Raw genomic sequence first — 11,263 nt, 5'->3', positions numbered from 1 at the left:
TTTATCCATCTTTTTCATATGCCTTCTCTGATCTGCAAGGCAGTCTGTTCAAGTATGTAGCCAGCTGACACCATTGATACATTGTAAAACTTTGTGGTAAATGATACTGAAGAAATGGTGGTTTGAAAATGATTTTATTTCTGCAGAAATAAATATAGAGGTTTATACAAAATATGCTCAAGTATGTTTTCCTGCAATGACAACAGAGCACAAACGTTCGAATTAAACCTGAAGGGTTTGCTTAAGGCCAGTAATTAATTGGCGTAGCTGGCAAACCATACCATTAGGAACAAAATATTCAGGAGGTGGCTACATATAGCAAAAAGTTTACACAACCCTCAACTATACAAGGTGGATTACTTCACCTCCGAACTAGATTTTTTTACTCCTTGAACTTTCCAAAACTGGTCAAATAACCTCCTCAAGCAGGTTTCGACAATGGTTTTGCTACACAGTGGTTTTGTCTTTTTCTTTTTTTTATATACTAGGTAAATGCCCGTGCGTTGCAACGGGAAAAATTAATACCACGATAATACATATATGAATGTGTATTATACTGGAATATCTTTGATGAACTCTGCATACATAATCATGAACACTCATTATTCATCCTTAAACACCGAATCTAGATATCGCCTCTAAATCTCAGGTGTAAAACCAATAAACCAATGGTCACACAATGCCAGAGTACAGTTATGAACATCATATTCTCGCCCATATTTCCAAGAAGTCCCTCCACTGTAGCACATGAAAATTTCCAGCTGTAGCGGCCAAAGGCTTGGATGTTCTCGTGTGTCAAAAAATCACCATACCTATATCGCTACAATTTGATCACCATACCTATTTGGAGATGTAAAAGGAAAACAGGACTACTAAATATGACTTAAACATACTAAAGGCAAATGAAAATTAACTAATTGTTCACTGAAATTGATATCAAGAATTCAATGTGTTGGGAAAATGCTCTCCGCACGCCCCAGCAGTACAGTAGATCGAGAACCTTCTCACTCGGTGCCGTGAGAGGCTTGAGCAGTAACGGACAGTGGGCTCAACAGTAGGTGAATACAGTGAATGCTCTCTCTTTTTATTAATAACGGCATCACCCCTTATATAGGGCTCAGAAACCGACCTAATGACATTTACAAAAATGCCCCGTGACGGTGGGGGAATATCCCGGCATATTCTCCAATTACAGTCTACCGACTCCAAGTCACTCGCGTAATTTCGCACTACAAACCCCACGCGTGCCCCCTGACTAGGGCTTCAGCCGGTCGGAGGCATGGATCCTCCGCCCGGTCGCGGATCCTTCGACACTTCATGTGTCGGAGGTTCCTTAGCTCGGACGCGCCGGGGGTTCCTCGGCTCAGCTGTCCTGGAGGTTCCTTGGCTCGCCCGGTCGCCGATCCTTCGACGCGTCTCCGTCGGAGGTTCCCTGACTTGGACGCGTCGGAGGTCCCTCGCCTCCGCCGCGTCCTCAACCATCCTCGGACTTGAGAGGGCCGGAGGTTACTCTCTTCCTTGCTTGTGGGCCTCCGCTGGTGCAGTCCCTGCACGCACTTAGCACAACAAGACGAGTCATCAATATTAGTCTTTTTCCAGGGTCCTCCACTCGCAACTCCACGAAGGTTCCCTGGGTGGAGGATATCCTCCGACGCTTCAGAGGTCGGAGGTTCCTTGGCTTGAAGGGCATCCTTAGACGCTGCCAGGGGGAAGGGTGCGGCCATCCCCCAACAGTTCCCCCCTTTTTGGGCTAATGGCACTCCTGCGGTCCATGTGCTCAAAAACATGCCACGCTGCGGAGGCTACGAGCATGGTTGCTGCCTTCCCCCCTGGTGCGCAGGATGTGCTTGTTAGCATTGTTGGAAAAATGTTTCTTTTACTTAGTCATAATTTTCTTGGATTGTTTGTTTTGCCGGGATCCTCTGATATCCTGTTATCCTTCACGATTTATATTGCGGAGGTTATTATAGTCGTTGGAGTTAGCCGTTGGTGCTGGGGAAACGCAGCGGTCAGGCCGAATCCTCCGCTTTTAGCCGTTGGGAGCCGGGAATCGCAACGGTCACGCGTTCGCAGGCCCCCCCTATAAAAGGGGATGCTGGGGAGCCTTGAGCTCTCACCCCTGCCTCTCATTGCCTGCACACTTTCCTTCGCCACATCTTCCTCTCTGAGCTGCTCGCGCGCCTTTTTGTTGTGTTTAGTTCCTAAGTGTTGTCGGAGGATTTACGGTGGCTCATCTTCCTCCGCCGCGTCCTTCGAGGTCAGATTTTTCTGGTCCTTTGCGCAATTTTCTTAGTGTGAGGTCTGGAGGTTGGCTGAAGAGGTTTGAGGAGTGGATGCTTGAGGTGGCTGCAGCTCAAGACCTGGAGGAGACGCTGTCTGACGTTGTAGCTTCCGTTGGTGATTTGATTAGTGCGAAGGAATTTGAGGAGATGGCTTCTATCACTTTTGAATTTGGTGAGTCGACTGTGAGGGAGGAGGATATTGCCGATATGGTCGAGGCTAGGTTTTTCAAGGAGGGTCGAGCGAAGGCTCCACCTGCGGGCCAGACAGTACCTGCGCCTGAAGAGGGTTATGCGGTGGTTTTCAGGGATTTCTTCACCTGCGGACTTCGGATGCCTCCGTATCATTTCCTTCGCGAAGTGATGGAGAGTTTCAACGTGGAGCTACAGCATTTCAGCCCCAATGGGATACTGACCCTTAGCAAATTTGCTTGGGCGTGTGAATCATACGGAGCTGCGCCTCACGTAGATACTTTTTGCTCGTATTTTGAACTCCAGCGCCAGCCTAAGAAGGTGAAGGATGCCGAAGGAGTTGAACATATAGCGCAGTTTGGAAGCTGCGCGTTCATGCCGCGCCGCACAATGCCTGGGTCTAGGTGTGAGATCTCCTACTGCCAGAAGGGCAAGTGGGAGAAGGATTGGATGAGGGCCTGGTTCTACGTGAATACCCCCGCCGCGTCGAGGACTCTGGAGGACGGCAGTGTTGATAAGGTGTATCCTTATGCGTCTGAGATGAAGTCGCTTAGGCCTATCCACAAGGTTGATCCTTCGAATCCGGTTTTGGAGGAGCAGCTGGAGGCGCGACTGGCCTGCGACAAGGCCTTTGCTCTAGCCTGCCGATACTCCGGAGGTCGGGATTTAGTTGAGGAGATGGTCGCAGCTGATTACTGGCCCCTTGGCCGCAGGACTGACGAATTCACCATTGAAATGGTGCAAGTGCCGGTCTTTGGCCCTCCGGAGGGATTGCCGTTTCCCCGGTTTGGAGCAGGTTTGCCGGAGGATGAGACTAAGGAGTCCTTCCTTGACCGCGTGGAGGTTTCTGCTCGGAGGATCGTCGGGAAGATCTCGGAGAAGGAGTATCTCCAGCGGAGGTCTGCACTTGGTACGATGCCTCGCTTCAACCGGGTGTTTGAGGAATTGGGGATTGAGTATGAGGATTATGTTATTCCTCCGGATGTTTTGTTGGGATTGGAGAAGAAGAAGGATTCCTCCAAGGCCGTTGCTGCGGCGGAGGCTAAGAAGAGAAAGGGTGGTGGTGCTGTCAAGCAACTTGCGAAGAAGCGCAAGGCGGAGGTTGTGCTGGAGACTCCTGTGGAGTCTTCCTCCGCCCGCTCTTCTGCTGCCGAGTCTAACTCGGTGGCTTCTGTTCCTGCGGAGGCTGCTCCCGCTGGTGGAGTTCCTGAGGTTGAAGCTTCACGCGCGGTGTCTTCTATACGCGCGCCTTTCGCGTCCCTTCTTGGGGAGGAGTCTTCCGACGCGGAGGCCCCTGAGGCGAGTCCTGCGCGGGAGGCAAATCCTGCGGTGGCTGAGAGTCCTGCGCGGGAGGCTTTAGCTGGAGGAGGATCTCCGCCGAAGGATGGGCGGGAGGAATCCAGTGATGATGCAGAGTCTGTCTCTGTTCGAAGGATTAAGAGGGCAGAGGATATCTCGCGTCCGACTGGAGATGGTATAAACTCATTGTACATGGGTAAATTTTTTTGTTGATTCTTGTTTTTCTGTATATTATTATTATTTTTTGATTGACTTGGTCTCATGTTATTTTTGTATTTTTCAGAGGATGTTTTTGCTGGGTTGCCTACCGCGGAGGAGTTGGCTAAAGGTGCCAGTGTTGCGGAGGAAGGACTTGCTGTTCCTCCGCGGCGCGAGCCTGCGCCTTCTGCGTTGGCCCGCAGACCTTCGCCTGCTGATGTTCTTGGTCCTGGTGAGTTTCTTCTTCTTTGTTCAACTCTTTGGTTTGTTTTTTGTTATTTTATTCTAAGGTTGGTTTTGGTTTTGCGCAGGTGCTTCTGATCCTTCGATCACAGGTTGGACTGATGCCTTGCGCGAGGTTCATTCTTTGGTCGGAGGTTCGTACTCTGGCCTCCGCTAATGGGTTTTTGGTTCTTACGATTTTTCCTTACTTGTTTTCGATTTACAGATCGTTTCCGTCAGAAGCTTCGCAACATGGACTTTGACACGCTACTTCGCGTGCAATATGAGCACCATAGCCTTTTACGTTTGCGATGTGTCATATTTTCCTTCGCCGTTTTTCGCTCGGAGGTTTGTTTTTACTTTTATTTTTTGAGCAGGGTCATCACATGGCTGCCGCCTTGGAGGAGCGTTGCTCACGGGAGGTTATTTGCCGGGACGAGGCTATTGGTGCTCTGAAGAAGGAGAACGAGACCTTGGAGGTTGTGAAGGCTCGCCTGACGGAGGAGGTTAAGGAGTTATCTTCCGTCCGGCGGGAAATTTAGTCCCTGTGGAAGGAAAGAGATGATTACAAGGCTGGGTCGGAGGCCTTGAAGAAGGAGAAAGAAGATGCCGAAGCTTCGGCGGCTGTCCTCCGTACGAATGTCACTGAGGCGGGGAGAGCTAGAGACTTGGCCCTACAGCGAGCCGAGAAGGCGGAGGACATTGCTGACCGCCTTCGCAAGGAGCTTGATGCTGAGCGGACGTCTGCGGCTGAGCTGCAGACGCGCATGCAGAAGGCGGAAGCGGAGGCTGCAGCTATTGTTGGGCTCTATGCCGACTCGCTGGCGCAGTCTGGGGGCAGCACCTCTGCTCCTCCGCCCAGCGGCGACGTTGGGGCTGGCCTCGCATGGCTGAAGTCTCATATCCGCATGCTCCCTGACTTTGTCGGGGGTGCTGTTGATTTTGGGGCTTTGGCCGCGGTTAGCTCCTTTGCTAAGCTGCTGCGCCGCAGAGGTTGCTCCCACGCGGAGGGAGTTGTCAAGGAGGAGTTCGCGTCGGCGGAGGACGTTGGCGAGGGCACCTCGAGCCTGCGCAAATCTGTCCGGAACTTCATCAGTTCGTTTTAGATTAGGTTTGGGCGGGCTGAGGCGAAGAAGATGGCGGAGGCTCGTCGCGCTGAGGTATTCTTTGACTTGGTTTTTCTTTTTGTATTTTGTTTTGTTGCTTTGCAATGTTTCTTAAGCTTGTTGATTTGCAGGAGATTGCCAAGAGGACGGCTAAGATTGACAAGCCCGGTCCTTCGCGTCCCGCTAGCGAAGCGCGTCCTTCGACTCAGGCTGAGGCGGAGGTTCGTGACGCAAGTGTTAAGGCTCCAGAGGAATCTAGCGCCAAGGATTCGGCGCAGCCCGAGACTTCTGCCCCTCCTCCGCCTCAGGTGTGAGGCTTTTTAGTTTGTAGGTTTTTTCTTAGCTTTTTTGCGTCTGTATGTGTGACGCTTTTTGTAAGTAAGGCCGAAGGTTCTGATTAATTTGTAAAGACTGTTGAAAAAAATGTAATATAAAGAGTTGTTTTTGGATAAGCCTTTGTTTTACACTTTGATCCTGCGCAGGTCTCTGGCGGAGGATCTGCGCAGGATCTTAGCGAAACTCCGCTTTCAATTTTCTATAAAGGAATTTATGTTTCTGGCGAGTTGTGGGAGTACTGGAGGATTGCCTTCCCCAACATGAGAGTGGTGGATATGTTTGAGTTTGTTGGATACGACCTAGATGACGAACGATCAGAATTCGTCCGGTCGCTTGCGCGCCGAGGTTCATGGCCTCCGGCTTAGGTTGTTGTTTTTGTCTTGTTTTTTGCTTATCGTGGACTATGCGTTTATTTGTTTGACATGGTTTGATGTGTTTATGCAGTTGCCATATCCTATCCTTCGCATCTTTGGTGAGAAGGATAGGGTACGCTGGGTGACGGAGGTTCCCGAGGATGTTGCTAAGCCTTTTCTTCATGGTTTTCCGGAGGTTCGAAAGCTTCGTTATACGTTTTGGTTTTATCCTTCGTTAGGGTTGGTTTTGAAATTGCTCTTTTTGCGCAGGTTGTGAGATCTGCTCCGGAGGTTGTTCTTCCTTCGAACTTTGTCGAAGGAAGCTACGTTACCCCGGTGACGTTCAAGCGTGGAGATCTGTACGCGAGGGGTTATCTAATTGATTGGTGGCGCCATAAGTATCCTACGCGTAGTATTGATGACTTAGTTGATTTTCTTGTTGAAGATTACTGCGATGAGCTTAGGCTTTTTCCGGATTCGTATGTAAAAATTGTGCGAGAGTCTTAGAACCTTCGACTTTTGACGGTCGAAGGATGTTTTCCGTTTTTGGTTGTAAACTGCTGTTCTGCGCATTGTTTAATAAAGATCAGTCATTTTTACGATTGCCTTGGCTACGCTCTCCGCATTCTTAGCTGTGTTTCTATTACAACCTTCGCGATTTTGTACACAGTGTTTATACATTGAAACGTCACGGTGGTGTTGATCCTAAGGATCTTTGTCTTGTTGTGGTACCTTCGTACTTGATGTTTGATGTTGCGAAGGCGATGGTGGTCGTTTCTTGTGCGCAGGATCGCCGCTTATTGGCCTTAGGACCTTCGCTTTTTCTGGTGCGGAGGATCCTATGCTGAATTGTGCTATTTTTTTCCTTTGCTCAACTCCCGTGGAGTGTTGTCGAGGAGAACCTTCGGGTATGTGTGTCGAAGGTTCTGAAGGGATGTTACGAGACTTCGTGCGATACCCTTCAGAGACCTCTGAGTCTCACTTGTAATTGTTTTGTTGTGGCTGTACACGACTCTGTGGTCGATGTTCATCACAACGCCGTGGTTCTAACATTACGAAGCTTCGTGCAGTACCAACTTTTGTTGCTGCTGTGAGGCTAACTCCTGCTTCCATGGTGACCTAGGGTTTTTCCTTTTTGATTGCTAGGTTTGCACTTGTTGGTTGGGTCTGTGTATACTGATCCAGACTGGGGGAGGAGGGGCGTGCTGTGCCTGGTTTTATAGGGTTTCGTGCATTTATCGCGCGTACCTTGTTAGGTTAGAAGTTATTTTTGAGTTATGGATGGTTGTTGTGATTGTTGTGGTAGTTGGTTCTGTTTTACATGACTGGGGATTTTCGTGGGGTTTGTTTTATTTTCACATTTTGTGTGCCAGAGGTCGGCTTGGAGGAGCAGGATACCTTCGATCTTTCCTTGGTGAAGGTTGCTTAATTTTTTTATTTTATTTTTTTTTGAATGCGGAACCTTCGCTGCCTTTTGGCAGAAGTAATATAGTCCCTGATGCCTGATTGTCTTCAGGTCTTTGTCAGGTTTGAAGGTTTTGTCCCTTCTAGCCATGTTGTGATGCCTGAGGAGGACAGGTCTTTTTCACTTTTTGGCCAAGTTGTCCTTGCTGCCCGGCTCTTGGCTAGGTCTTCTGCTAAGGATTTGGTGTTTTTTCACCTTTGAGGACGTTCCGAGCTTTCTTAGCTTTTGGATGAAAGCTGCGGAGGGTCCTTGTGATCACGTGATGTTTTGTCGAATGTTACAGCCTCGTTGGTGGCTGTTTTTCGACTTTTGGGCTTTGGTTCTGGGGTGGATTCCTCTTTATATCTCAGAGGTTTTTACATAGGTTCTGCCTCGTTAAAAACCTCACCTCCTAGTGGGAGTACCCCTGTGAGGAAAAGAGTGCAGACCTTGGAATGCGAAAAAGTAGAGAAAAAGAAAACAAGCGAATTTAGGAACGTGGATGCCGCCGCTTATTTTGCGGGGGTCATCCTTACACTCAAATGTAAAATCTTCGTAGATTGTCGACGTTTCACGTGTGGGTGGAGGTTCTACCTTCGAGGTCTTTCAGGTAGAAGGATCCCGACCTTCCCGCTTGTATTGCTGTATAAGGTCCTTCCCACTTGGGTTGCAATTTACCAGCGTTTGGGTGATCTCCTTTTTTCCTGAGTACCAGGTCCCCATCTTGTATGTCTTTCCGTACTACCTTGCGGTCTCTCCATTTCTTGGTTTCTTGTTGATACCTGGTAATGTTCTCCACTGCCTCAAGTCTTATTGATTCTAAGGTTTCCTTGCAGTAGTCTTCATCTTCAGCCAACTGCTGCTTCATGGAACGCAGGCTTTGGTGTTTGATTTCTTCGGGCAACATTGCCTCTTCCCCATACAAGAGCTTGAATGGAGTGAACCCAGTTGTTCTTGAAACTGTTGTGTTATGTGACCATATAACTCTGGGTAGTTCTTCAACCCATTTCCCCTTGCGTAGGTTGAGTAAGGTCTTGGAGATTGCGGAGAATATTGTTCTGTTTGCTCTCCACGGTCCCGTTTGACTCTGGGTGATAAACAGACGCGAAAGCAATTTTGGTTCCTATGTGATGGCAGAATTCCTTGAAACTGTGTGAATCAAACTGCTTCCCGTTGTCAACTGTGAGCAAGCTTGGAACTCCGAATCTGCAGACTATGTTCTGCCAGAAAAATTTCCTGATTGTTTCAGAGGTTATGGTTGCCAGTGGCTTAGCTTCGATCCATCTTGTGAAGTATTCGATGGCCACGACGGCGAATTTGTTTCCCCCTTGGGCAGTTGGCATTGGTCCTACCAGGTCCATTCCCCATCTCTGCAACGGCCATGATGCTGGTATGAGCTGAGTTAGTGCTGAAGGTCCTGATTGAATTGGTGAGAAGGTTTGGCAAGCTTTGCACGTCTTCACTATTTCTTCAGCATCTTTGATGTGGGTTGGCCAGTAGAAGCCTTGTCTTAATGCTTTAGCAGATAATGCGCGAGGTCCAATGTGAGAACCGCATATTCCAGAGTGTATCTCTTTTAGGAGTTCTCTGCCTTCGCTTTGTGATATGCATCTCAGCAAAGGTTGGACTACGCCTTTCTTGTACAGGATCCCGTCAATGGTGGTATAATTCCTTGCTCTTGCCTCCATCCTCTTGGCTAATGCTTTGTCATCTGAAGCTGTCTTGCCTTTGAGGCAATCAGCTATTGCCTGCCTCCAATCTTCGCTTTCTGTCAGCAGGACTGAGCGAAAAGCTTTTGGCAGCGATTCGGTTGCGGGTGTTGCAACAATCTGGTAGAAGGTTCCTTCTGGCAAGGGGGTGTTGTTGGATGCTGCTTTCGCTAGCTCGTCTGCCTCGTAGTTCTCGGCTCTTGGGATGTACTGCAGAGTGAATCCATTGAACCTTCTCTCCAGGCCCCTTACGACGGCCAGATATCTTGCCAGCTCCGGGTTGTGTGCTAGGTATTCCTTCTCCACTTGTCCTGCCACCACCTGGGAGTCTGTTTTGATGAGCAGGGTTTTTGCTCCGGAAGCCTTAGCTTTGTTCAGCCCGAGGATGAGACCTTCATACTCAGCTATGTTGTTTGTTGTTTTGAATTCGAGTCTCGCAGCATATTTTAGCTTGAGTCCGGATGGCGCGATCAGAACGGCTGCTGCTCCTGCTCCTGACTGCCCCCAGGCGCCATCTGTGTACATTGTCCATAGCTGGTCGACTACCTTCTCCTCTTTTTTGTTCGAAGGTGTCCAATCTGCCATGAAGTCAGCCAGGGCTTGAGATTTGATGGAGGTTCTGGGGACATAGGTGATGTCAAACTGTGATAGTTCGGCCGCCCATTTTCCTATACGTCCGGAAGCCTCCTTGTTTCTAAGGATATCGCCCAATGGCTGTGAAGTGGGTACTTTGATCTCATGGCTTTGGAAGTAATGCTTGAGCTTCCTTGATGCGCACAAGACTGCGTACGCGATTTTCTCTACCTCCGTGTAATTCAACTTTGCTCCTGACAGAGCTTCGGACACATAGTAGACGGGTCTTTGCAGTGTTCCCTTGCTGTCGCTTGTCTCGTGTACCAAAACAGCACTGACGGCGTGCTCGGAGGCAGCCACATACAGCAGTAGTGGAGTGTCCGGCTCGGGCACAGTTACCACCAGGTTGGTTGCGATATAGCTCTTGAGTTGCCTGAAGGCCTCAGATTGTTCTGGACCCCATTCTGTTTTGCCTCCTCCTCTCAGCACTTTGAAGAATGGAAGGCTTCGTTCTGCGGATCTTGAAATGAATCTGTTGAGGGCTGCTATTCGGCCAGTCAACCTTTGCACTTCTTTCTTGCTTGAAGGTTCTGCCATTGACATGATTGCCTTTGTCTTGTCTGGGTTAGCTCTGATTCCTTCAGAGCTGATGATATATCCCAGCATTTTCCCTTTGCTGACCCCGAATACGCATTTCTCCGGGTTGAGTTTCAGCCCGGCGGATCTGAGGTTGACAAAGGTTTCCTGCAGGTCCTTGATATGTTCTTCTTTGCGCTTGCTCATGACGACAACGTCGTCAACATAGGCTATGATGTTTCTCTGCAGCTGACTTCCCAGAACCTTCCCCATCATCCTGGAGAAGGTTGCTCCAGCGTTTTTAAGACCTTCCGGCATTCTGGTGTAGCAATACGTGCCGAACGGGGTTGTGAAGCTTGCCTTCCCCTCGTCTTCCTTTTTGAGCCAAATTTGGTGGTATCCGGAGAAACAATTCAGTAGTGAAAATCTCTGGCAACCAGCGGCTTTATCAACGGAGGTATCTATCCTTGGCAAGGGGAAGGAGTCTTTGACACAAGCCTTGTTGAGGTCTGTGAAGTCTATGCACATTCTCATTTTACCATTCTTCTTGGGAACCAGGACCACATTCGCTAGCCACTCCGGGTACATGACCTCTCTGATGACCTTTGCGTCCAGAAGTCTTTGTACCTCTGCCTTCGCGGCTAAGGTTCTTTCTTCAGACATTTTTCTCTGTCTCTGTTTCTTTGGCCTCATTCTCGGATCGATGTCCAGCGAATGCTCTATGATATCTCTGCTGACTCCCTGTAGGTCAGCGGCACTCCAAGCGAAGATATCTTGATTCTTTTGCAACATGTCCAGCAAATCGAGTTCCTCCTCTCTACTGAGGGTGGCGGAGATGGTGACCTTCCTATCTGGAACGACCTCCTGCAGAGGGACACATTTCGTTTCCTCCTGATCGGCCAGGTCTGTTTTACCCCTTGGCATGTCTGGTGGCTGGGAAGCTTCCTGTTGCGTAGAGTCCACGGAGTTTATGTTT

This window comes from Sorghum bicolor, chromosome 8, assembly GCF_000003195.3.
Source record: "Sorghum bicolor cultivar BTx623 chromosome 8, Sorghum_bicolor_NCBIv3, whole genome shotgun sequence".
NCBI classification, from domain to species: domain Eukaryota; kingdom Viridiplantae; phylum Streptophyta; class Magnoliopsida; order Poales; family Poaceae; genus Sorghum; species Sorghum bicolor.
Note: the sequence above shows the minus strand (reverse complement) of the source record.